The sequence below is a fragment of the Hipposideros armiger genome, unplaced genomic scaffold, assembly GCF_001890085.2.
Source record: "Hipposideros armiger isolate ML-2016 unplaced genomic scaffold, ASM189008v1 scaffold_352, whole genome shotgun sequence".
NCBI classification, from domain to species: domain Eukaryota; kingdom Metazoa; phylum Chordata; class Mammalia; order Chiroptera; family Hipposideridae; genus Hipposideros; species Hipposideros armiger.
This window is the reverse complement of record NW_017731702.1, coordinates 197121-222445: the sequence shown is the minus strand read 5'-3', so window position 1 is coordinate 222445 and position 25325 is coordinate 197121.

The following is a 25325-nucleotide window of genomic DNA, read 5'->3' as shown; positions in this document are numbered from 1 at the left end:
TAATTGTTGCATAAATGCATGAAAACACACATTCATTACTAGTATAGCCAATGGTCTTTACCAATACTCTCCATCCTTAATCTCTATGACGTAGCTGACTACTTGTGGCCTCTCCAACCAGACTGTAAACTTTCAGAGGACAGATATTTTATGCTAAAAGAAAAATCCTCCGTAGTGCCTAGGACCACATAGAACAGATACTAAACATTCAAAACATACTTGTTGATTGGTTGATTAGTAGCACATGCTATATTACTAGAATTATGAATTAAACAAATACTCATTGAACTGAAGTCCTACTATGTGCCAGGAATTGTTTTAAGCTCCCTGGATATATCAGTGAATAAAACAAAGGTCCCTGTCCTCACAGAGACAGGCAGACAATACATAAACACAAAAAGTAAGCAAAATATATAGATAGAAGGATAGAAAATGGTAAGTACTATGGAAAAATTAGAAAAATAGCAGAGCATGCTAAGGAAGGTGGGGTAGGTGATTGCTAGGATAGGCATGGGAACAGGTTGAAAATCATTAGGATGGCTACGGAAGGCCTCACTGAGAAGATGACATGTGAGCAAAGACATGAAGAAGGCAAGGGAGTAGGGCAAGCTAATATCTGGGGGAAGAGATTTCCAAGCGATGGGAACAGCCAGTGTAGTGTTCTAAAGCAGGCACGTGTTCAAGGATCAGTCAGGAGGCCCATTTCACTGGCACAGAGTGGGAGAGGGGCAGAGTATAGGAGATGAGGTCTGCGAAGTAAGGGAAGGGGCTGCAGTCCATTGTGAAGAGCTGGGTGTTCACTCTGAGTCCCGGAGAGCTGATGCAGAATTTTGAGCAGCAGAGTGACATGATCTGACTTCTGTTTTAGACTGAAAGAGGCAAGGATGGAGGCAGGGAAACCAGTCAGTAGCAATCCAATAGAGAGACATGGCGCTCAGACGGTGTGATGGCAGGGACTGAGGTGTGGTCAGACTCCGGATGTGTTCTGAAGGCTTCGGTAGCTATGTTATAACTAGGCTTAGTGCACATTTTATCTCCAAATTGGTGAGTAGGAAAAGAGTAAGCAAGCATCTTCTGGTAAATGTTTATGGGCTGCAGTTGTGACAAGCTCCAGGAAATGGAATCAGAGTAACTCCTTGGTGAGGTTTGGAGAGATATACCCAAAGGTTAAGCCTACTTCTGTGTTCCTTTCATTAAATAAACTGCCGACAATTCTCTGACCTTTCAGAGGTAAAACTGTTGATGAACCTTTGGGGAAGAAAAGGTATCCAGAGGAAAACAGTCATCTATTCTTGTGAGTTTGTGGGAAAATATGCAAGTAAATATAATACTTTTTAATTTATTTAATTTTGAATAGGCAAATGGCACCTTCTTAGCTAATCTATGGTTCCCCAAGTTTAAGTAGTTCAATAAACAATGATTTTTTTAACTTCTGTTTGAATATTCAAGTTTCAGAATTTGAATTTAAATTCAAAATTGCTTGTTTTATCCCATATAACTGGAAAATTGAAATATGGGCTGTATTTTGTTCGGCCTACAGCATTATGACATAATTAACTTACATGTTAATTTTTATTGAAAATTCAATAATTAATGATGGTCCCTTGGTATAGCACTGAAAAACCAAATTTTAGATGTGGCACCCTGAGTCAGTAGATCCTTTCATTTTCAAGGCTGGGTTGTTGCATTAAAATATGGATCTGTTACATAAATGGTAACCCATCTCAATAATTTTTGCATCAAGAGGCACTGTTATTGAAGTATTTGCCATGAAGAGATATAAGCTACACCTGGAGAAAATTTGTCCATTTTACATTTGTTTATTCCGTGAGGGTCTACCATATGGCAGGTACTGTATTGTTCTAGGCATGAGGAATACACCAGTGTACAAAATAATGTTGCTGCCTCATGGAACTGGCATCCCAGGGAGGGAGACAGGACAAAATTTATATAATGTCAGACAGTAAATTAAATGTGCTATGAAAATAAAGCATGTAATAAACAGAGAGTATACTCATACATTGGAGAAAGTGGCCAAGGCAGGTACTTATGAGTGATTAAAGCAAATAAAGTAGAGCTGTACTCCATGAAAATGTCTAGGGCCTGAACATCCCAGGCTCGAGAACAGCCAAGGGCAAAGTGCTGTGATGGGGAGGGAAGGGTGGTTCACTGAAATCAGTGTTAAGCTGATTTGTTCCACTGCATTTGGAACATAGCTTTGCTTTTTTAACTTCTTCTGTTGAGGATAGAACCAGATGTTCCCTGCAGAGTACAGGTGCCTATGGACCTGTTGGTGTGGCTGGTGACTCTACCTCCAGCTGTCACTCTTGGACTCAAAATATTGGGATCCTCAGTGACTGCTTCTCCTCTGTTTAGTCATCAATTCTTGATAGTGCCTCTTTTAAATGTATTCACCTGTTCTTTCTGGGCTCACAGTAATCATCTGTCTAGGCTAGGTCCTCAACAATTCATACCTAAATTGCAACCTAGCACTTTTATTTGCAGTCTTACAGCCTTTCAAAGATTGGGATTGTAAGGAAGGTCATTCTGTTTTTCCAGTTTGTCTTCTGGAGCCGCATAGAACAAACCTGTGCCTTTATAAAACAAACACAATCCACCCACCCCCCGCAAAAAAGCATGTGCAGTTCAAGTTCTCTCAATAGATTGTCTATGACATGGTTTCCAACTCCCTTAAACATTTGTTGCCATTTCCTGCACACTTTAGAATGTTAAAATCCTTTAAAAATTTAATCCTTAGCACTCAATATATATTCTGGGCATGCTCTGCTGGGTCTCAGGATGGAAGGACTGAAATGTCCCATGATCTGAGCACTCTACTTCCTCAATCTGAACACAATGCTTTTAATCATTGAAACCAAACATTGCATCATTTTATTTAGCACCTGTAATCTATTATTAATTCATATGTAGCTTGTAAGCAAATAAGGCTCAATCTTGCTCTAAGTGAGACAGATGTAAGTGAAATTCAGATTGTGCCATGTATTAGGCCAGTTATATTTAACCTCTCAGAGTCTAAGTTTTGCTAATTATAAAATTATGTACATATATATGTGATTTATTTCTCATTTGATTGTTGTAATAAATAAGATTATGTGTGAAAAGTGTGAGACTTTTTGGGGGCATTTAGTAATGTTTGCTCCTTTCTCCTTGCACCCTAATCCGTTCTTTGGGGTCAAGCTCTCCTGTTATAATAATTAGTGTATGAAGAGAAGAAAGCTAAAACTCATCCCACCCTCTCAGTTTATGTATGTATTGTCCAGTGAGCCTTAGAAAAGATAGATCTGGCACACAGTAGGCCCTCAATAATACATATTTGTTGAATGATCATATGGAATTTTATTTCAGGTAGGAGGGGTTTGGCTGCTGAGACCAATGGGTGGATGGTCTTTTAGTTTGCCTCTTTGTAAGGTTGGCTTTGTCTGCTTGTCTTTTTCACCATTATGAAGGGTTGGTAAGATGATATAACTAATGTCATTAGTACATTATGAATAAAATGTTGCTGCTTACAAGGCTGTTAATCCAGGCTGGCTGCTAGAGAACCATTTAGTTTCTTGAAATGGATAATTCGTTAAGTGACACATAAGGAAGTTGAAAGAATTAATGTTCCTCTCTAAAGAGAAATTTACTCCCCTTTTTTTTGTTGTTGTTATTCAGAAGACATATTTATTCAGAGGCTTGGGTTCCTTGTCAGAGAGAAGCTATAAAATAATATAATAATCTCTATATTTTCTTACTTAGAGCCATAAGACTTGAGGAAGAAACGTATAATAATATGCAGAATGGATAGTTGCACACCTAGAGGAATTTCTGCAGAGAATAGAAACTTGCTAAACTGAATATAGGAAATCAGAGATGACATGTACAACATTGGGAGAATATTTGAATTTGCATAAAACCTTGTCAGATTCATGACAGCTAAACCTTTTGCACTTTTTATAACTAAGAGTGGTTAGTGTGGCTGCCAAGGTGAATTTTAATCCTGGTTCCTTGGAAGACTGTATGTAATTCTTCCAGCTTGGTGGGATGTGGTTTGTAACATAAGATGCAGAGTTCTTCCCATCAGAATAAGGGGTCCTTGTGCCTTTGTGTCTGTTCTCACCTACGCGACTATCGCGTGCCTACGTTGGGTCATCTGAGACTGTTCAGTTCACAAAGAACCTGAAGAGGAAGAATCCGTGGGTATTTGCAGTCTTCTTAGACCTGTTCAGACTGTTTAAATCCAAGAAAAATTATTAGTCCAAATTAAATCGCTAACTTCAGGGCCGGCCGAGTGGCGCGATGGTTAAGAACTCGCTTGGGATGCCAGAGGGCCCCGGTTCGGATCCCACATATGAGGGCCAGTGACACTGCCCTCCACAGCTAAGATGCTGAACAACAGCTCAACCTGGAGCTGGGCTGCCATGAGTCGCCGGCGATGGCGTGGGCTGCAGTCCCTGTGGCAGTGGATTGCCATGGGTTACCGTGAGCGGCCAGCAGCCAGCGTGAGCGGCCAGCAGCCGCAGTGAGCGGCCGTCCAGAAGCCGGCGACTGATCTGCCTCGCCAGAGAAGAGCGCAATGATGGTGCCAACTTGGGCCAGTGAAGCAACATCCTCCACAACTAGATTGAAGAACAAAAGGACAGCAACTTGTCTGTTCCCCTTTCCCCAATTCCCCAGCACTGTTCCCATCCCCCCAATTCCCCAATTAAAAAAAAAAATCTTTAAAAAAAAAAATTAAAAAAAAAATAAAACGCTTACTTCACAGAAGCAATCAAAATAACTCATCATTTAGAAGCCCACTGTTTAGGCAATCTAAGAAAGCAAACTTATAATTGAGACAATATAAAGCCTGCATAACTCACTGGGAATGACAGACTTATGAGCCTGATAGTGAATATACTACCTGAAAGGCAATACCCTGAGATCCAACGGAAGCCATGATGCAAATACAACTAATATGGTATATTGACCAATGTGGATATCTGATGAACCAAGCATCTAATGCTTATCCATTCAGCTGTCTCAATGTTTGCTTACCTGCCCTGAAAATCTCATCCATGAGGTCATGAAAGAATAATATGTGAGGCTTCACCATCAAATGGATTTTTCTCCAGAGGAGTCCAGTTTTCCCTTGTCCTTTATTGTCATCAATCCTTAGTCCAGGTTATAAGTGGGGTTTGTTTATAAGGACAATGCTTTGGGACCCAGAGATCCTCAGGCAACATTATAGTGGACCATTTATTCTTATCCCCAAACTGGACACATGCTGTAATGACTGAGGGTTGTATATTATAATTTGGTTTTCCTAGAATAAACCTGCCCTGGAAATACTGGTTTGAAATCACTGACCTGCAAAGACCAAGAGGGCTGGCTGTCTTCAGTATTTCAATGAGTGTGTACTGCTGATTACACTAGGATAGACCAGTGGGCATCCAACCAGCCTCTCCCATGGAAGGACTGTCATCCTTGTGCTCCTCTTCTTCAGTTCCTGGGCTTGGCTGCATGGATGAGGAGCAAGCAGGACACAGCTAGCCCTGTTCTCCTTGGTTTCCTCCACTTGCCAAATCCTGGCTCCTCAGACACCTCCCTCTGATTGTTCCAACTCCTTTACTGTCTCCAGTTTCGCACCCCCTTAATATGAACAGACATTTAAATATCAACCAGAAACTACCTACGAGCCTCAAATCGAGTTTCATTTACTTTGGTGCAGTAATCGATGGAAGAAGAAACATAATAAAAAAATGGAGTGTTGGCTGCCCTAAGCTATCGTGAGCAGCCAGCAGCCAATATGAGCCACCGTGAGCGGCCGTCCAATGGCTGGCAAGCGACTGCCTCGCCCGGGAAGAGCGCAACGATAATACCAACGTGGACCAGTGAAGCGACATCCTCCACAACTAGACTGAAGAACAAAAGGACAGCAACTTGTCTGTTGCCCTTCCCTAATTCCCCAACACTGTTCCCTCCCCCAATTCCCCAATAAAATCTTAATTAAAAAAAAAAAATGGAGTGCCAAAGAGTGAAATCCGTTAAAGGCAGGTAAGAAAAGGCTGTGCAGACCAGGAGAGTGAGGCTGGTTTTTAAGATCCTGGCACTGGTGTGCCCTCAGATGCTATCTCCTTCCAAAGTGCTGGCAGCACTTGACTCATTCCAAATGACAGGCGTCCCTGATTTTTATGCCCAACGACCCCTTTCTCCAATGTGCTGCTGGAAGGCCAGGTGGCCTTGTCATTGCTAATCAGTGGATCACAGGGCTTGGGAGAGCATGCTTAGGATGCTGGCTATGGCTAATTAATGCAAGCTCCGAGTCACAGGCAAGAAGTATGCAATCAACTCCTTTCTCTGATTCTTATACATTTTGGAAGTATGCCCAGGATTAGCATGGTCTGAAAAGTCTAAAATGGAGAAACACATCTTTGGCTAGAATGATAGGAAAACTCCCATATGAACCTGGAAAGAGAATTTAAATGAGATGCCTAATTAGGGCACAATACATAAAACCATAGAACTTTTTTGGGGACGGTAATGTTTATCTCTATCAATGGACCCTATGTAAAGTTTTAAGAGCTAATTGGAATCCAGTGGGCTCTGATTAAATTGCAATTTAATACAATACTTGAGGAAAGTAAAACCACTATTAGTCAAGTGGATCTTTTAAAAGATGTGAAGACGATATTTTTTATTGTTGTGAAATAGTGTTTCATAAAGATATTTTCTTGTTTTCCTTTAGTCCTTTTTGTGTTTATTATTTCTATATATACAGTATCTAACAGAATGATTGACATAATAAATACTTAAAAATATTTTGAGAAAAATGAATGAAGAGCAGATTTAGAACACAGCTCTGGTATTTTGCTATTGTGTAGTTATTGTGTGGGAAGCTTTTGAGCTGTTTATTACTTTGTTTGCTGAACAAATAATTGTTACTCTCCTGCTATGGGTCTAGGTTCTAGGTCTGGAGATATAGCAGTGAATAAAACAGACAAAAATTCCTGTCCTTTTATAGCTGACAGGCTACTATTTTCAGTTAGTATTAATCTTTAACTTTGTGAAGACTATTGATACTTATATGACATTTCTTTTAATAGATTTCTTCTAATTGGATAGCAATATGATGGTTAAATGAGGGAAAAAACAAACCAACAACTTTTTGGACTCACAGCCCAAGGATGTGCATCTCCTTTATTTTCTAGTCTCCTTGCTCTGTTCTCACTACCCCACCAATAGGGTGGAGCAGTTTACCCATCAATGTTCCTTTCGGTGAGGCCAATGGGTGGAGAACAGTGAGACAACATGGATCTGTAACCACATGGTTTGTGGTTACTTCTGCTGGCCTGGAAAGAGTTAGAGGTGAGAAAAAGTAGGTTTGCAATACCCAAAAGTCTCTGGTGTGCATGCTCAAATTAACTCCTATTTTGTACATAACTCCAATTCTTTTATCACACAGCTTTTGTTTACAATTTTCTGACAAAATTGTCCAAGGCTTTTCCTTAAAATAGTGCAAGTTCTAGACTTGTTCTGTCCAGTATAGCAGCCACTAGCTACATGTGGCTATTGGGCACTTGAAATGTGTTTAGTGTGACCAAGGAATGAAATTTTAAATTTTACTTGGTTTTAATTAATTTAGAACTGATAATTCAGTTTGGGGAATATTTTATGAATGTTTCAAACAACATGGTATCTATGTGAATCTATTTCTTCAATTGCAAATTTTATGAAATCTAAATATTCATACATATCAAGTATTTCCAGTGAAAATTTAGTGTCCAAACTGAATTGTAAGTGTAAAACACAGACCAGATTTCAAAGTCTAAAAAAGATAAATTTTCTCATAAAAAGCTTTAAAAATATTGATTTCATGTTGAAATGATAATAGTTTAGATATATTGGATTACATAAAATATATTAAAAAATAACTTCCTCTTTTGTTTACTTTTTAAATGAGTCTACCAGAAAATGTAAAACTACATGTGTGGCTTGCATCAGGTTTCTATTAGATAGCGTTACTCTAATTACCATTTTCTATTTTTTCCTCATGATAAAGTAGTTGCTATAAAATGCAAGTCACTACCCAGAGTGGCCAGGAGTGGCCTTTCATAGTTTGTCTTCACTGAGACCTTAGCTCCAGTTTGTTAAACTCCCAGTAAGACCTTCCTCATCATAAGTCAAAGGAATTCTGTCTGCTGCCTCCCTTTCCTCTGCTTCCTTTCCTCCTCATTCTTCTCCCTCAACTCCTCACATCATCTACTGACCTGCAGTTTCCCTCGAGTTAAATAATTTAACTCATGTTAAATGATACTGCCTAACCTTGACACCTTTCCTCCTTCCTACATATCATCGATTTCTCCTTTGAAATCTCTCTCTGATCAATATGGACTATGAAGTTCACTTTATAGTGATGCAATAATGAACATTGGCTAATGTTTCTAGAAGGGAATTGTATAATATGTTTTATATTAATTTGTACACATTTATTCTAAAATATTAGTTTCTTAAATGGATTTTTCTTCCTTGACCAGAGGAGTGACTGTGTAGTTAGTAAGCAAACTGGATGTGGAGAAAATTTGGGAATCAAAAATAGCTTTGCCATCAGCAGTTTGAATGCTAAGAGGATGATGGTATAATTAATAGGAATAAGCAAATGAAGGGGAAGAGGTGTTTTGGGTCAGAAACTGAACATCTTCAATTGGGTGTATTAATTTTGGAGTGCCAGTAGGCATGGGGTCAGGTATTTTGGCAAACAGCTACCAATGGAAGCCTATACCTGTGCTATCCAATATGGTAACCACTAGCCATCATATTTAAATTTAAATGATGTGCTTAGTATTCCCATGTGACTAGTAATTACCGTATTGGACAGCACAGATTAAAACATTTTCATCATTACAGAAAGTTCTATTGGATGTTACTAGTCCTAGAGTTGGGGCTGTTAGTGGTTGAAGTTTGGGGTCAGTATCTTAGAGATTATGGCTGAAATTGGTAACTAGATGAAGCGATTGAGGTGGTGAAGGTATAATGAGAGGAGAGAGACAGGACCTAACCAAGGAAACTGCCATTTTAACAGAGTGAGCAGAAGAGAGGAATGAAAAAGACAATCTTTCTTTTCTTATTGTTTTGCACAATATGAAATGAGAGAGAGAGAGAGAGAGAGAGAGAGAGAGAGAGAGAGAGAGAGAGAGTGTGTGTAGATTATAAAGTTCCTTGTATAATGGCTATTAATAAAAACAAAAGACAACATTCAAAATAGAGTTTTGGGAAAGACACGTATTATACACTGATTTCTTGCACCAGTGCAAAATGTTAGACTGTGGCATTGGATCATTTCTGCAAGGGACAGTGAGATAGTTGGGGGATTTTTTTTTTCTAATAAGTTTAAGTGAGTTCAGGTTTAGATCTTAGATAATTCATATGTTCAATAGACTCTCTTTCAAATAAAGTTTGCCTTAATCTTTTGGCAAGTGCAGGGTGATAGTCAATTCATGACTGGACTCTGAAATAAGTGCTTGTGCAGGTAATCTATTCTTTTGGTTAAAGCAAGGGCCTTATTCTTTAGATACTACACCCAAGGCAAACAGATCACTCACTGACTCCTGTGGGAGTTTCAGAGCCTGACTTGAATTCTTGTCCAGACCAGGGCTACTCCATTTCTCTAGATATGGTCTTTGGAGGGCTTAAGGATGGATAAAAATAGTAGCAATATTTTCCTTAGATGTGTTCATGCCCTTACATTCATGGATTGGCTCATAGAGTTGGACAAATATATGACTAAAAGTGGAATTATGCTTCACCTAATGTGCAGTACATGGTTTGGGAATAAAAATGATAAAAGTGCAAATATTGTCAAATGACTAGCTTGATCACTAAGATGTCTCTTGAAAGTTCCTTGATGATATGACCCTTAAAAAATACCTAGTTTAAGAGAGGATTACATCGCAAAGAGTCAGCAGGATAAATTTGGATATAAAAGGAGCCTGAAGTGGAACTAGTCAGTGTGGATATTTAGTATTTGTGATGTAATTGTTAGCAAATGTCTATCTCATTTCATTTAGTATAGGTAATGTTGAACTTCTCTTTCTGGGAAGTGAATTAGGGATTTACCGTATTTGCCGGCGTATAAGACGATTTTTTGGCCCTGAAAAATATGCCTCCAAGTGGGGGGTCGTCTTATACGCCAGGTACACTTCAGATAGACTGCCCATAGTGCTTGCCCCGTGCCATAGTGGCCTCCCGATGCCCGCCCACTTCATTCCACATACCGTTCAGGCATCAGCAGCGCTGCTGGGTGTATGCTCGGCTGTTATGCGATTTTGCTGTTATGTGATTTTACCACACTCGCAAAATCGCACACAGCCGACCATATAACAAACTCTGTATTTTGAGTGGAAATGTTAGGGGGTCGTCTTATACGCCGAGTCGTCTTATATGCCGGCAAATACGGTATCTGCTATTTCAGACTACTCTTACTCAGAAATAATCTTAAAATATTACAAATTAAAAGTAGGTTGCTTTTATTCCCTGGCCTGTGACTTATTGTTGCCTCATGTCGCCTTGGCCCTATTGCTCTTCTAGCCCAGCAGGAACACACACTCGTCTCCGAGGAGTTACCGAGCACCTTGCACATACCTCTATTTGGCACTGAAGCCATGAGTTGGGCTCCCTTTCTAGGCATTAGGCGCCCGATGGGTATGATGACTCCTCATTCATCTCTGTGTTCTGGTCATCGGCCAGAGCACTGGATTTGTAGTAGAATCTCAGTAATTGATTGATTGATTCCTTGCCTCATTCCACAAAATATTCGAGGAAGCTAATAAATATTTGTTGAATTGTGTTATAAATTTCTGTTTGATAAACAAAACATGCATCCACTTTATATAAGTTTGCCAGTACTGCCATAACAAAACACTACAGACTGGGTGGATTAAATAGCAGAAGTTTAGTTTTTTTCACAGCCCTGGAGATTAGAAGTCCAAGATCTAGGGGTCAGTAGGGTTAGAATTCTCTGAGACCCTTCTCCTTGGCTTGCAGATGGCTGCCTTCTTTCTATGTCCTCACATGGTCTTTCCTTTGTGCACATGTGTCCAAATTTCCTCTTCTTATAGGGACACTGATCAGATTGGATTACAGCCCACTCTAATAGTCTCATTTTAATGTAATCACCTCTTTAAAGGCCCTCTCTCCAAATACAGTCACATTCTGAGGTAATGGGGGTTAGAACTTCAACATAAGAATTTTGGAGAGACACAACTCAGCCTATGACACAATTTTATACAAATGTTATACTAAGTTGTTAAAAAAATTAAAAGAAACAAGCTGGGATGTGGCACTCAACGATGTCATTTTAGCATTAGGATTTTATCTGATGAAAAATTGTTTCTGCTCACCCTCATTTTATAACACAGAAAATCAAATGATTTGATTCAAAGACCAAAGAAATGACAGTATTTTATTAAAAGATTGAGGAGATTGTGCCTTAGAAACGACTAGCATAAGTAGTTGGCAAGGAATAGGACCCGCTTCTTAGAGCAGGTTCTCAACAATTCTGAAAGCGAGAGCTTATTTTCTAGTATTCTTTTCAGTTGACAGCAAGATGGTTGAGAGCAGATTCATTTACTGGAAGGATCCTGTCAACTATAAAGTGCAGAGGGCTTATTATGCATCTATATGAAAATATGTATTGAAATTAGCTCCCTTCTATGAAATGCAGGGCTTTTGTAATTCCAAGAACAGCTTAATTACTCAACCTATTTGCAGAGTAAAATTGTAAACATCAAAGCAATTAGCTTGTTGGTAATTTTCTTCCCTGATTTGGCCATTAGCCAGCATTATTTACAATTTATTTGTGTGTGTGTGTGTATAGATATTTGTTGCCCTACGTCTATTCAAAGTGGCCATCTAAACAAAGCTTTTAGTTGTATGTCCACACTATTGTTTATTTTTTATTTCTTTGAAAAAGACACCAATTTCAATTAATGCTCTTTGACTCTGAGTTGGATATGTGGTTTATTTTACTGACTTGAACCAAAATGGTAATTGTTTTCTTTGCCTAGAGTTTGTACCAAGAGAGGCCATCATTTCTTCCAACAATTACTTCATTTTAGTTCCTGGATATCCTTCTTAAAAAAAAAAATTAGTCTTCTCCCTCATACCATGATGAGAGAACCATACGTAGATCACGTGATTGTTCTCCCTCTATCAGAGAAAATTGGGTCAGGGTTGGACGAAATGGATTGATCAGATTCTTCTTCCTGGAAATTTGGAATTGGACTCAGAGATTCAGAACTCTGTTGGGTAACTGAAGGAAGGAAATGAGAAAGCATAGTGGGTGGAGGGGGAGGGAAGGAAGAGGCAGAGTTGAAAGACCACCGTGTGTTTCCTGAGAGATAGAGGCTTCAGTTTCTGACTTTCTGGTTCCTCATACCAGTTTTCTTGAAGCTTGATTTTACTTTCTGTCCTTGGGATTTATTGGATATTCCTTTAGCTTTCCAATAATGCCTGTTGTTTACTTAAGGTCACTTGCCCTTGTTAACAGATTTCATTAAGCTTATGTTATAGCAATAAGTGGTTTCACCAAGGGTGTGTGTGTGTGTGTGTGTGTGTGTGTGTGTGTGTGTGCATTTATATACATAATATGTTCATATACATAAAATATTCCATATTTATTTACTTTTGGCAGAACTATTGGTACTTACTATTGTGTTCAGAGGATTGATTCTTCATTGAGTGATCCCTTTCAGGATATTGGAGCGATGAGTAAAACCACTAATAGTAATTAAAGAAACAAATACAGTGCTAGCTATTATTTGCTTCTTACTCTGTGCTAGATGCTATGATCACATTTCAGATGCATTATGTTCCTCAATCTCAAGGAAAGCCTATGAAGTAAATATGACTGTCTTCACTTTAAAGGTGAGGAAATGGAGTCTTAGACAGATGAAAGGAAAGCCTCTTTTCTAACTGCTCTGCCTATTTAGCATGTTAGCATGAAGATTGATGTCTTGAGCTGCAGTAGCTTTGTTTGTTTGTTTGACCATGAGGCAACAAGCATGAGAACAAAATACCAACACACTGAAGATGTATGGAGCAGAAGAATGGAAAGATTCTAGGACATTTATATCATTGAGCTGCCAAACAAAGCTTAGAACCACTCACCTCTAGATGTCTTGTTATGAAAACAAATATTTTTTGCGTATGTAGGTCAGCCTTAGTTAGGTTTTTCATTTTATGACTTAAATGTATTTTCATGTAAATTATGTCTAGTTTGGCTAGAGGGTGGAGTACTGGAAAGTCAGATGAAAATAATAAGTTAGGAAATATTATAGAAGCTCTACTTGGCAGACTTAGAACTTGACTGTTTGGTTGATAATAAGGAACCAATGAGTATTACTAAGCAGGAAATTGGCACGCCTAGAACTGTGTGTTAGAAGATTCTGGCCTAGAGATTTCTAGTTTCACTATAAGGGAAACTGGAACATGTTTGTGGACAAAATAATAGAATCTAATAGAGCCATAGACCTTGAAGATGCAGGAAAGAAAAGGATGATTAATGCAACAGGTTTTACAGTGTTTGTTTGGGACTGATGCCATGAGACCTGTTGATGGAATAGCCATTGAGAGTAAATAGAGGGGAATAAAATTTGACTAAAGAAATAATTTTCAGATGAAGATAAATTAAGAGGACAGAGCTCAAAATAAATGACATCCATCTCAAATAGCTTATGAAGAAGAGTTAACTTAGGAAAATGAGAGAGGAAATAATGGGATTGATAACTTTAAGAGAGGGGGAAAATTACTTAGGTCTCCATTTAGTGCGTATTTTATCCTAACTTGTATTAGTTGTGTGGTAGCCATCCTATGAGATGGTTCCCAATGATTTTTGTCTCCTCGTGTTTACATCCTTATATAGTATCCTCTCACTTAGAATCAGGGCTGGTCTGTGTGGCCAATATAATGTAACAGGGGTGATAGTGTGACTTCTGAAGTCACAATGAAGAGAATTGCAGTGTTTATCTTGTTCCCTTGGATTGCTTACTGTGGGGAAAGTCAGCTACCATATTATGAGGACACTCAAGCAGCTCTGTGGAAAGGACCATGTGTTGAGGAACTGAGGCCTACCACCAACAGCCAGCATAAACTTGATAGCAAGGTCAGCCTCTTTGGAAGCAGATCCTCCATTTCCAGGGACGCTTTCAAATGACCACAGCCCCAGACACCACATGGTGCAGTGTTATAAGGGACCTTAAACTAGAAACATCCAGTTAAGCTTTTCTTGAATTTCTAACCTATAGAAACTGTGAGGTACAAAAATGTCTAGTGTTGTTTTAAACCTCTAAGTTTTGGGTTAATTTGTTATATTGCAATAGACAAATAATATAGTTGTTTATATGTTTGCCTGTAAACTTGATTGAAATCTCTTTGTGGGTAGAAAAAATAGCTATCTTTGTGCTTCGTTTTCCACCTATTCTTAGCTCAATATCTGGTACCTGCTTATTCAAGTAAATTAATACATGTAGCTTTGGAAAATATACTAGGGAACCCCAAGAGCTGAACAAGAGAGTGAAGGGTAGACAAGTTTAGCCACCAGTTAACATGTGACTGCTATGTAGGCATTTATGTATTATGTGAAAATAGGGAAAGACAAAACTTCATTTCTGTAGATTCAAGGAAGGTGTTGATTGACAATAATTAAAACGACCTGTGAAAGTGATAAAACTGAGAAGGAATGTCTATTAAATTAGTGAATACTAAGTGAGAAGGAGGCTCTATTTTGCCTGATTGAGATAAATGATTCTTTATTTGATTATGGAAAAGCCTAAGTGTAAGGAAACTTCTGACATACCAGAGAAAGGGAGAGGGTAGAGTTAACTGACAGAGTGTAAGGAACAGCAGATTCACAGAAAGTTCTAAGTTTGGTATAAATGGTAAACTCTTCAGAAAACAATGAGGCTAGTCCTTACCTCCCATGAGTTATTGAAATGAATTCTATACATTTATCAAGGTATTAGATGAAAATTTGATGAGGATGGGGAAGAACTTTCTAATTTTAAATGAAAAACACAAAAGGAAAAGAATACCAATTTGGATGATAAAAACTTAAACTCTCTAAACCAATAGCATTAGAAGGCAAATAAAAAGAAACTGGGAGAGATCCTTTCAGCACATGTAACAGAGGGTGAATATTTTTATATTAAGAGAACTTGCAAATCAGTAAGATAGATTCTGAAGAACACTTTCATGTCATAAAAGCCAGGGAAGACCAATAGTACTTTTAAAAAATAAAAAAAAAGATTATTTTTGTGAAAAAAGTTATAAAATGTTAATTTAGCAAATTTGATTATGTTGTAAGATATTTTAGTAAATTTGATCATGTATGATGAATATTTATATTGAAGTTGCTCTTAAATTTATTTTATTTATATTTATTTTATAGACAAATGTTTATCAGTAGTTTAATTTTTATCAAAAAGCAGTCATCTCATGCCATTGATTCTAATTCTCTCAGGCAAACCATTTCATATTTATTTTTTTATGTGTCAACACTGTCCTGCTACAGCTACCAATACTCTAGATGCTGTAAACACTTGTCACCATAATGAAATAAAAAATACAAGCAAGGGCTATGTTGGGATTCAGAGTGGATATCAGACAAACTTGTTCTGATCATGTTTAAAACTCTCACCCCTTGAGTTGCCCGGAAAAGAAATATGCCTGTTTATAATAAACCTCAAGACATAATTGGTAACTCGGGTTTTTCTATGACTCAGTAAAGAGAATGGCGTGCCATTTGGAAGTCTCAAATGATTCCTGGATAATTAACTGACAAGGTTCTCACTTAGGCTGATTCACCACCAATAAGTAGTGTCACACAGTAACCAAAGTGGGGGCGTGTGGTGCAGGAACCTGCCCTGTGGCATCTCTCTTGTTCCCAGGCCCCATTTCATACTGATCATGTATTCCACATTAGCACACCACTTAAAAAATATGTTCTCAAGTTTCCCCAATGTTTAGAATAGAAGCTAATTTTCTTTGCTGCAGCAGGTTCCTCATAATAGCAGCTTGTCTTGAAAGGCATCCATCCACGTAAAGGTGGAAGGTAGGCAGAGTGTGTAGAGAGGGGGGACACTGTCAGACAAGTGAGCCCCAGGAATCTGGATGCGTCAGCTGAACTTGGACATCCGCACCTCTGCGGAGCTGCGGAGCCAGATTTCCCTCAGGGCTGGCATGTGTCATCTGCAGCATCAGATGGAAACAGCCAGTTGGAAAAAAGTCCTTGGGAAATGTCTGTTTAATTGTTAATGTTTGTAATCAATAGGAACAACAGCTCTGAGAAAGCAGAAGAGGGATTTTAACTCCTGTGTCCTTCCCAAGGGCTAGAAACTGTGCTGGTGCCTGCTGGGGCCTCAGGCCCTGACAGGTGGTGCTGATGCAAGAGAAGGAAAAGAGAAAGGCAGCGGTGGTGAGGGAGGCATCTCTGATTCTGAGGGCTTCTGTGCTTAATGAAGACTTTATTAACGGGGTTTCTAAATGTCAGGCTGGGGAGATGGATGAAGTCATGGAGACCCTGACCACGTTTGCATGGAATTGCTTAGCACTTTCTCCTCCCCCATTTGAACCATCGTTTTTATGGGAAATAGATGGCGGTCAAGGCTTGTAGGAAAGAACAGAACCAGTTGTGTAACGTTCTCCTGGGATCTTTGACATTGTAGAAAATTATCGTCTGGGTGACTCTCTGTCTAGTATTCTATTCTCCTGTCCCTGTCTATTTCCTTCATGTTTTCTATATTTCTTCTCATTTAAGACCCGTGCTTTCTACTCCATTTATGAAAGCCTTAAAGAAATTTAAACCTGTGAACAGCAACATAGGTCTTCAGTGCGTGAGGATAAGTTATAGCTGGATGAGTGAGGTGTTTCCTCATCTTCTCAGTAACCTAAGAAATATTTGTTGAAATTGGTGTGGTGAGGGCTGCAAGAATTGCAGAGGTTAACTGATTCTGGTTTTCATGGCATCGGGAGTTTCCAGTGGAACATATACACAGAGAGCTCTACAAATGGCAGGTGTCTGAAGAGGGAACAAATGCGGTGCTCTAGGAGAACAGAGAAAGGCTGTGGCTGGGTGCCTGGACAGGCTTCGTGGAAGAGGGAGGGAAAGACTTAGGCTTGTGAGCTGGAAACAAGGGGGGTGACCTTCTGAGCTAGGTCACCCTGTGTTATGAGGTGACTTCCTCTTATGACAATTAGGTAGAATCTAGACTGTAAAGCCATAGTGAGTGCCTTTTTAGCCAGGATCCATACCAAGCAAAACAAACAATCCCCCCACACACCAAAAACAAACCAATAAACGACAACAAAAAAACACTCTTAGATATTTTTTTTCTCCCCATTGCATTTAAGTAATGTTCATAATATGTTACCTCAAGGCCTAACAAGATCCTACAGGGCCCTTAGAATCAAAGAAATGTTAAAAAACACATTAAAATAGTTTGTTAGTATAATGTAATCCTACACGGATTCAATGACTGTTAGTCATATATAAGGTTGAATATAGGTGAGTATATGAATGGAAACCTCCCCAAACATTTTTAATAAATGGACTTTCTAAAATAGAGCCGGAATGGACTCTAAATATGAGCTTTCTACTTCAAATGGTTGTGCCTCCCCAAGCCTGATTCTAGGAAAAGCTGTAAAGAAGGTTGTCTTCCTCACCTTTCTATTTCATTAAGTCACTTAACAAACATTTGTTCTGTGCTAAGTGATAGGAGGTGCAAAAGCAAATAAGACAATATCTTTTTTTGGAAGGAAGTTGAGGAAAGGCAGATATGAAAGTAAATATCAATCTATAAGTTATATTCAATCTACAAAACTCAGTGAGACTCAAGTGAAGTGAGAAGATATGAGTAATGTTAAACTGTAGGCTAACTACGTTATTTTTAATACAAAGGAATCCTGACACTATTCACAACAGGGGGTGAGTAAAATTCAGACACAGATTGAGAGTCCCTAAAGTAGAGAGGTGTCCCCAGCTCACACTGAGGGAGTGTGAATTCAACCCGCCTGTAGTAGAGGACAGACTGTGAGTGGTGATTCTCTGGGGGAGACTTATCCAGCCACAGAGCAGCACAGGCCAAGTGCTTTCATGTTTCCCTGCCTGTCATATGGTTTTTCTCCATCCCTATTGGTGATGCGTCAACTCTATTGTCTCTCAGCTTTATCCTTGGCCTGAAGCCCTTTCCCATTATTCTAAATCTTAACTCCCACATCTTTTAGCCCCAAGCTCTCCTCTTATTTCAGGCTTACCTGGAGATGACTGTGTTTTACTTTGAAGCCCAACTATACAAGTATATATTTTAAGTGATGCTCTTATAGCCAAGTGTGTCTGTGTGTTTGTTCTAGGAGGACTCAGTCTTTTGTCTTGACTGGAAGCCCCAGTCTGCTGCCTTCAGCACCAAGGTGCTCATTCATGGAAACTGGGCTCTGATAATTTGACCTTTTGTTCTGGTCATCTGTACATAGTTTCTAATAAACAACCAAAACCACGAGTTGGAGTTTATTTTCTATAATATTCTTAAAGTGCCAAGGTAGCAGGGGTCCCATACTAGTGTGAGGGCCTACATTGTGTTCATGCTGGGGTTCAGACATTTTATGGACATGCTAGATTTGATACTTAGAAGACAAACTTATCAGTGATCTGTTTTCAGGAATATTCATCTGAAGGCAAGAAAGCAGAGTTCAAGTTTAGGTCAAGGATGACAGGCATCAGTGAGTCTGGGCAATTCTGAGCATCATTCTTGTCCTCCCTGGGTCCTAGGAGAAACAGGCTGGGAGTGAATCTGAAAACACTGCTAGCGAGAAATTGCTGTATGATGTTAGGTTCACAAAGAAACACAGTTTGGAGATAGATGTAGCAGAATGTAAGTACACAAGTGGGGAAGAAACCCCTTTCTGCTTTGGTGAAGAGCTCAGTGGGTCTTGGTCACACTGCAGGCTTCCACGCAGTGGCCTCTGCATTTTTGTTAGTCTCCTCGTGGCCTCCACAGGGGACAGCATGGGCATTGGCTTCCCAGTAAGGCATTGGAGGAGAAAGGAGATGAGGAAAATGTAGAGCTGGAGGGACACCAGCACTCCCACACATTCCACAGTCATTGCGATAACAGTATGGGTATGAGGGAAAGGTGGCTGTGGGGATATGAAAAGGCCCCCCCGGGAAGCATGACTGGTTTTGTGATCTGAGACTCCTTTGGCTTGGGCAATGGCGAGAGCAGAGGATAGTCAGCAGGAGAGTGAAGACCATGAATGCTCCAGAAATTATTAGAATGTGACTGTTTATCCAAAGGAACCCAAATGCCCTCTACTTGTTCAGACTTCTCTAATTGAGCTTCACAGTGTATTTATTATTTTTCCTCTTAAATTTACTTTCTAAATAGTTTGAGCTATGCATGATTATTATCCGTTCCTGCCACCCAAAGAAAAGCATCCCTATTACCTTGATCTGGCATGCCTTCCAGTAATAATATTCCCAAGCTAGCATATCACCATAGAGATACAGTTATCATGATATATTGGTAGGTGCTATAAAGTAGGCAGAAACATTTATGAAGTGAATAGAAGTTTCATTAGGCAAATTCAGTGCTTATGAAAAGTGGATGGGCTGGCTGAGTGGTGCATTGGTTAGCAGTTGGCTTGGGACGCCAGCTCTAGCAGCAGGGCCCCAGTTCGGATCCCACATGAGGGCCAGTGACACTGCCCTCTACAGCTATGATGGTGAACAACAGCTCAATCTAGAGCTGGGCTGCCGTGAGTCACTGGCAACGGCGTAGGCTGCAGTAGAGCTGCAGTGGGCTGCCATAAGCTACTGTGTGTGGCCGGACCTGGAGTGAGCTGCCAAGAGCCACCGTGAGCAGCCTTCCAGTGGCCGGTGACCATCTGCCTCACCCAGGAAGAGCACAATGATAATACCAACATGGATCAGTGAAGCGACATCTTCCACAACTAGACTCAAGAACAAAAGGACAGCAACTTGTCCATTCCCCTCCCCGATTCTCCAATGCTGTTCTCCTCCCCCGACTCCCTAATAAAACCTTAAAAAAAAAAGTGGAAAAGTACTTTTAAGTGGAAGAGATGGATGTTTAATACACACTAAGTTTCTAAAAATTATATCTTGTATACAAGTTTTCCAATGGGATATTTTAAGAATGTTTACAAAATGTGGTAAGATATATTGAAAAATCCTCATGAGTATTCTAAAGGAAAAATTTGGAAGATAGGATGAGAACATAGGATGGAGGTAGAGTAATGATGTTGGTGACCCAGCTCGGGTAACCTTTCACCTCAGGCACTGGCCTTGAGAGAACAGCATGACTGTCTGTCTTGATGTGTCTACTTTAGCAGTTTGAGGCCTTGGTCTTCAGGAATCTCATTCCTTTAGTAACTCACCATGGATACTTTATTCATGAATTTAACTAAATGTGGATGAAGAGAGACCTCATATGGAACCCTTATTCCACTGTGATTTTGAAACAATTATTTCCTCTTTTAAAACAAGTTACTATCCAGAGTACCTTGGCAATGGAGACACCTAATAACTAGTTTTTGTATTAGCCAGATTTTTACTGAAATAAGCCTGTTTATCAAATACCTACAAAATCACAGTGGCATACAAAAATAACCATTTATTTTTTACTCACGGTCTGTGCGTGCCTCTGCTTCAGGTTGTGGGTCAAGTTCACATTTGTTCCATGTGACCTTATTCTGGGATCAGAATGAAGTGCAGCAGCCAACTGGGACATATTCTTCATTCAGAAACATAGAGGGATGAGCAAATGTATGCAGTGCCTCTTAAGGTCTCTGCACCCATTCCATTGGTCAAAGCAAATCTAAAATAATCAGGGCAGAGAAACATGCTCCCTCTATGGAAGTGGGAAGGGGAAGGAGTGAATATTTGCTAAAAAGTGAGTTACTCTACCACACTTCCCTTCTTGCCCTCTTTAAGTTTTTAAAAATTATATTTCCAGTTCCAAATCTGGCTCTAAGCCTACCCCAAATGTAGGCTGTATGTAAAATAGTGCTTCTTCTTTATTATTCTAAAATTAAACCTTCATTAGGAAGATGATATTTTGCTCACTTCATTTATGATGCCACTGTAATTATTTAGGTTGATAGTTGCAATTTTTGTCCTACTTAATGTGGGCCAGTGGCCTGATTACTGAGGGTTGTATCTGTGCTGTCCTGTATGATAGCCACAAGCTACATGTAGCTATTTAAATTTAGATGAAATTCAAAAATTCAGTGCCTCAGTCATGCTAGCTACATTTCAAGGCTAGTGACTACCATGTAGGGTAGCGCAGACATAGGGCATTTCCACCTTCAAAGAAAGTCCTACTGGACAGCACTGGGTTGGATACAACAGTAACAACCATATCAGCCTCCATTTACCCAGCAGTAGCCATGTGTCAGGCATCTGCTATGCATGCTGCATTCCTCAAATTCCTCTTTGTGACCAGCCTCTGAGATCTGTACTATTGTTCTCATTTTTCCAATGAGAAAACTGATGCTTAATGACGATAAAAATAGGAGCAAGCTTGCCACTGGATAACTGACAGTGTCATGTCTGTTTGACTCCAAAGCTCTGCCTTTGAACCATTAGTGTCCTCCATTTGCCAGCTTCAGGTCATCTCAAAAACAGATGCCATGATGTCCTAGCAGAGCAATATCAGGGGACAGGGTGCTTAGTCTCAGTTCGTTTCTGGGACAATGAAGAGGCAGATCAGGAAGTGGCTGATCAGGTAGCAAGTCTTGGTCTTTGGATCTCATAGTTGGTTCGAGAAGCCAGGAGAAGGCTGAGGTTATAGTTGGTCCAACAGTTCCCTGAGAGATCTGCTGCCTCTTCAGACAAAACAGTTTGTGATTTCACCTGATTCTGTCCCCAAAACTCCTGCAAAGTTAAGTACATAATCTGTGCTCTTTTCTGCTGAAGGGCCTTAGCAGGAGTACCTTTTTGGAGGAGTTTAGTGCATTGGAGGAGAACCTGAACACTATGGTCTCTTGAGCCGTGTCCTCCTTATCTTGGTCATGGTGAGATTTCTGAGGCAGTGCAGTAATGAGTGGCAGAGAGTTGTTGTCTGAGGGACCAGAGTTCAGACTTTGCCTGTGACATGCGACTGTGGGCAGATTACATAACATTTTTGCCCAAGCTTTCTTATTGGTAAAATAAAGTTAAAATAGTCATCTCTCAGCATTTTTGTGAGGTCTAAATGAATTCTGTAGAATGCCAGCACATTTACACAATCACACACACATACTAAACGTGAGTGCCATTCTACTAATGTTCTACATGATCCCAAGACATAACTGTTTGAAATATTTAACCTGAAATATTGTCTATAGTCAGCTAAAAATATGGTACCATTTTAATACTTGAACTTTTTTTTTTTTTAAGATTTTTATTGGGGAATTGGGGGGATGGGGACAGCACTGGGGAATTGGGGGAAGGGGAACATACATGTTGCTGTCCTTTTGTTCTTCAGTCTAGTTGTGGAGGATGTCGCTTCACTGGCCCGAGTTGGCACCATCATTGCGCTCTTCCCGGATGAGGCAGATCAGTCGCTGGCTTCTGGACGGCTGTTCACGGTGGCTGCTGGCCGCTTACGCTGGCTGCTGGCTACACACGGTAGCCCATGGCAACCCACTGCAGCAGGGGCTGCAGCCTACGCAGTCACTGGTGACTCATGGCAGCCCAGCTCCATGTTGAGCTGTTGTTCAGCATCTTAGCTGTAGAGGGCAGTATCACTAGCCCTCATATGTGGGATCCGAACCGGGGCCCTCTGGCATCCCAAGCCAGCTCTTAACCAACGCGTCACTTGGCCGGCCCAATACTTGAACTTTTAATGTATGTTCATGTTACCCTTTTTTAGCCATACCCCCTTCCCTCCTACCTTCACTCCTTCCTTAACCCTTGACAACCACTAATTGGATATCCATTTTTATAATTTTATCATTACAAGAATATTATATAGGGACAACCTGATCTGGTATAAGAAACATGCTAGTGATGGTACTAAAGAAAAATAGATACTAGCTGTTCTCTTTTATTGCTCTTCCAAGAGGAAAGAACCTTTGTTACTCAGACTCAATCAGTATTGGACTGGTAATTGTTTAATGAAAGTGATGGGCTAGGAGAAAAAATACTGGTGAGACCTGAAAATTTAGTTAGATATACATTGGAAAGAATAGTGTTACTGGCAGAAGACAATAAAAAAGATAGGAAAAATGAAAGGAGAGATTCTACTGGGGTTAGAGCTTGGGGGATATTTGGGAATTTATAGAAATAGGGGAAAAAATACCTGCTGTGAATGAGCAAAACTGAGAGAAGAGATGGTAAAAAGGAATTTTAGAATTGTTGTATATTATAAATGGAATTTGCTTTTGGTGATTTCAATAAAGCTATAGTTGGTTTTTTTATTATTTTTCAACTGTCAGGACTATTCTTTTCTTGAGTGCAAGACCATGCTAAGTAAGAATGGACCATGAAGAAGTTGAGCTTTATATAAGAAAACTAGTGTTTGATATAAATAATGGTTTCAGTGGGAAAAGGTGGATTAGGTGCTAGAGACTCATAGTAACAAAGTTATATTTTTTGTTGGAATTTAGGAAAATGAATGTATAGCTATAAAAGCTGAGCATCACTGAGCTTATCTACAGTTTACATTTAGCATTTGCTTGGTAGTATTGACCTTTGCTTTCCTACCCTAACTGACACTAACATTATCCATTCTTTTAACAATCACCTTTATGATTCATTACTTAAATTAAACTTAAGATAACTATGAATTGCAATCTGGGTTGCAAGCTCTTTTATTCTCCGTGATATGTTTTAATTACATTATAACCAGTAGTGATTTGTAAACTGCAGGCTAATTGTATTATATTTAAATTGCAATTGGGAAAATTTTGATGTAGGAGAAAGTTATTGGGGTGAAAAAAGTTTTTCATGGTCAAACATTTGGCATTTCTTTAAGCTCCATGCATACCCCGTTCTGTGGGTTGCCTTTTCACTCTGCTTATGGTATACTTTGGTGCACAAAAACAATCGATGAAGCCCGGTTTATCTACGTTTTCTTTTTTGCCTGTGCCTTCAGCCTTATATCCCCCAGCTTTTTCTTCAGGTTAGAATTATGCTAGTTTTTAAAAATGATTTGGAGGTCCTCTTTTAGTAATTTGCTTTATTCCATGCCTGTATTTTGAATCATCAGTTAGGTGTTCATATCTTTCTTTAGATGTGGAAACTACCTTTCTTTCTAGAAGCATTTACCAGGTTTGGTGTGTGGAAGAACTCTGTGGAGATTTATTGCAGTATCTAAGAAAAAATAAGTATAACTATAGGTTAAAGGATTATATATATATAAATGTATATATATATATGTATATATATATATGAATATATATTAAATCGATCAAACTAAATATGCCTAAGAGTAGAAAGCATGGTTTTCCCCTAGGAAGTAAAAACCACCTTATGATCAAAATTTAATGTATGGGTATTATGAATATTTATTCTGTTACCTATGAAATGTACAGGCTAAATATACTTGAGTGGATTAAGGCTTATTTATATCTGTAATTTTTAATGGATCCATGTGATTTAGGTAAAAAGTTTTACTGCAGAAGTAGTGTTACATTTCAAGGAAATAAACTCAATGAGCCATTGCTATCAATAGGAATGGATTTCTTTTGGATGGTTTATCATAATGATTTTTGAAATTTTTTTTCAGAAAACTTTCCACAAGGCTTATAATGAAATGAAGGCTTCCTTTATTAGCATTTGTAAAATTCCAAGCAGAAAGATCCTAATTGGTTTTAAAATTATTCTGGGATCATACTGCTTACCTTGGGAAAGGGTGAGTGGGCCGTTCTGAGCAGCACTCTGTGGTTGAGTGTTAAGGACTGAAAAATAACTTACTGTGGTCACAGAAAGCATCCAATCTCTGAAGCTTATGGGCATTTTCCAGCATGTGGATCCTGCATAAGAGAATGCTCCTGATTAATACAGGCACAAGAAGTTGGATTATTCAGACACCCACCATCTTTTAGTAAAGGTCAAATTTATACATATTTACCATGTGGAGGTTAATGGATCAGGTACCTAGATGAGTACAAGATGCATAAACCTCCAAAATATTTTTTTTTTCCTATTCTTATCATTCCCACCTATTTTCCTCTCATTTTTTTCCTTTTGGCTTATTTTTAATCTCTTCAATTCTTTTATGATTCATTGTCTGGTTGGCAATGAATGGCTCAAGGAATCCAGATTTATGGGTCTAAAGTTCTCAGGGACCAGA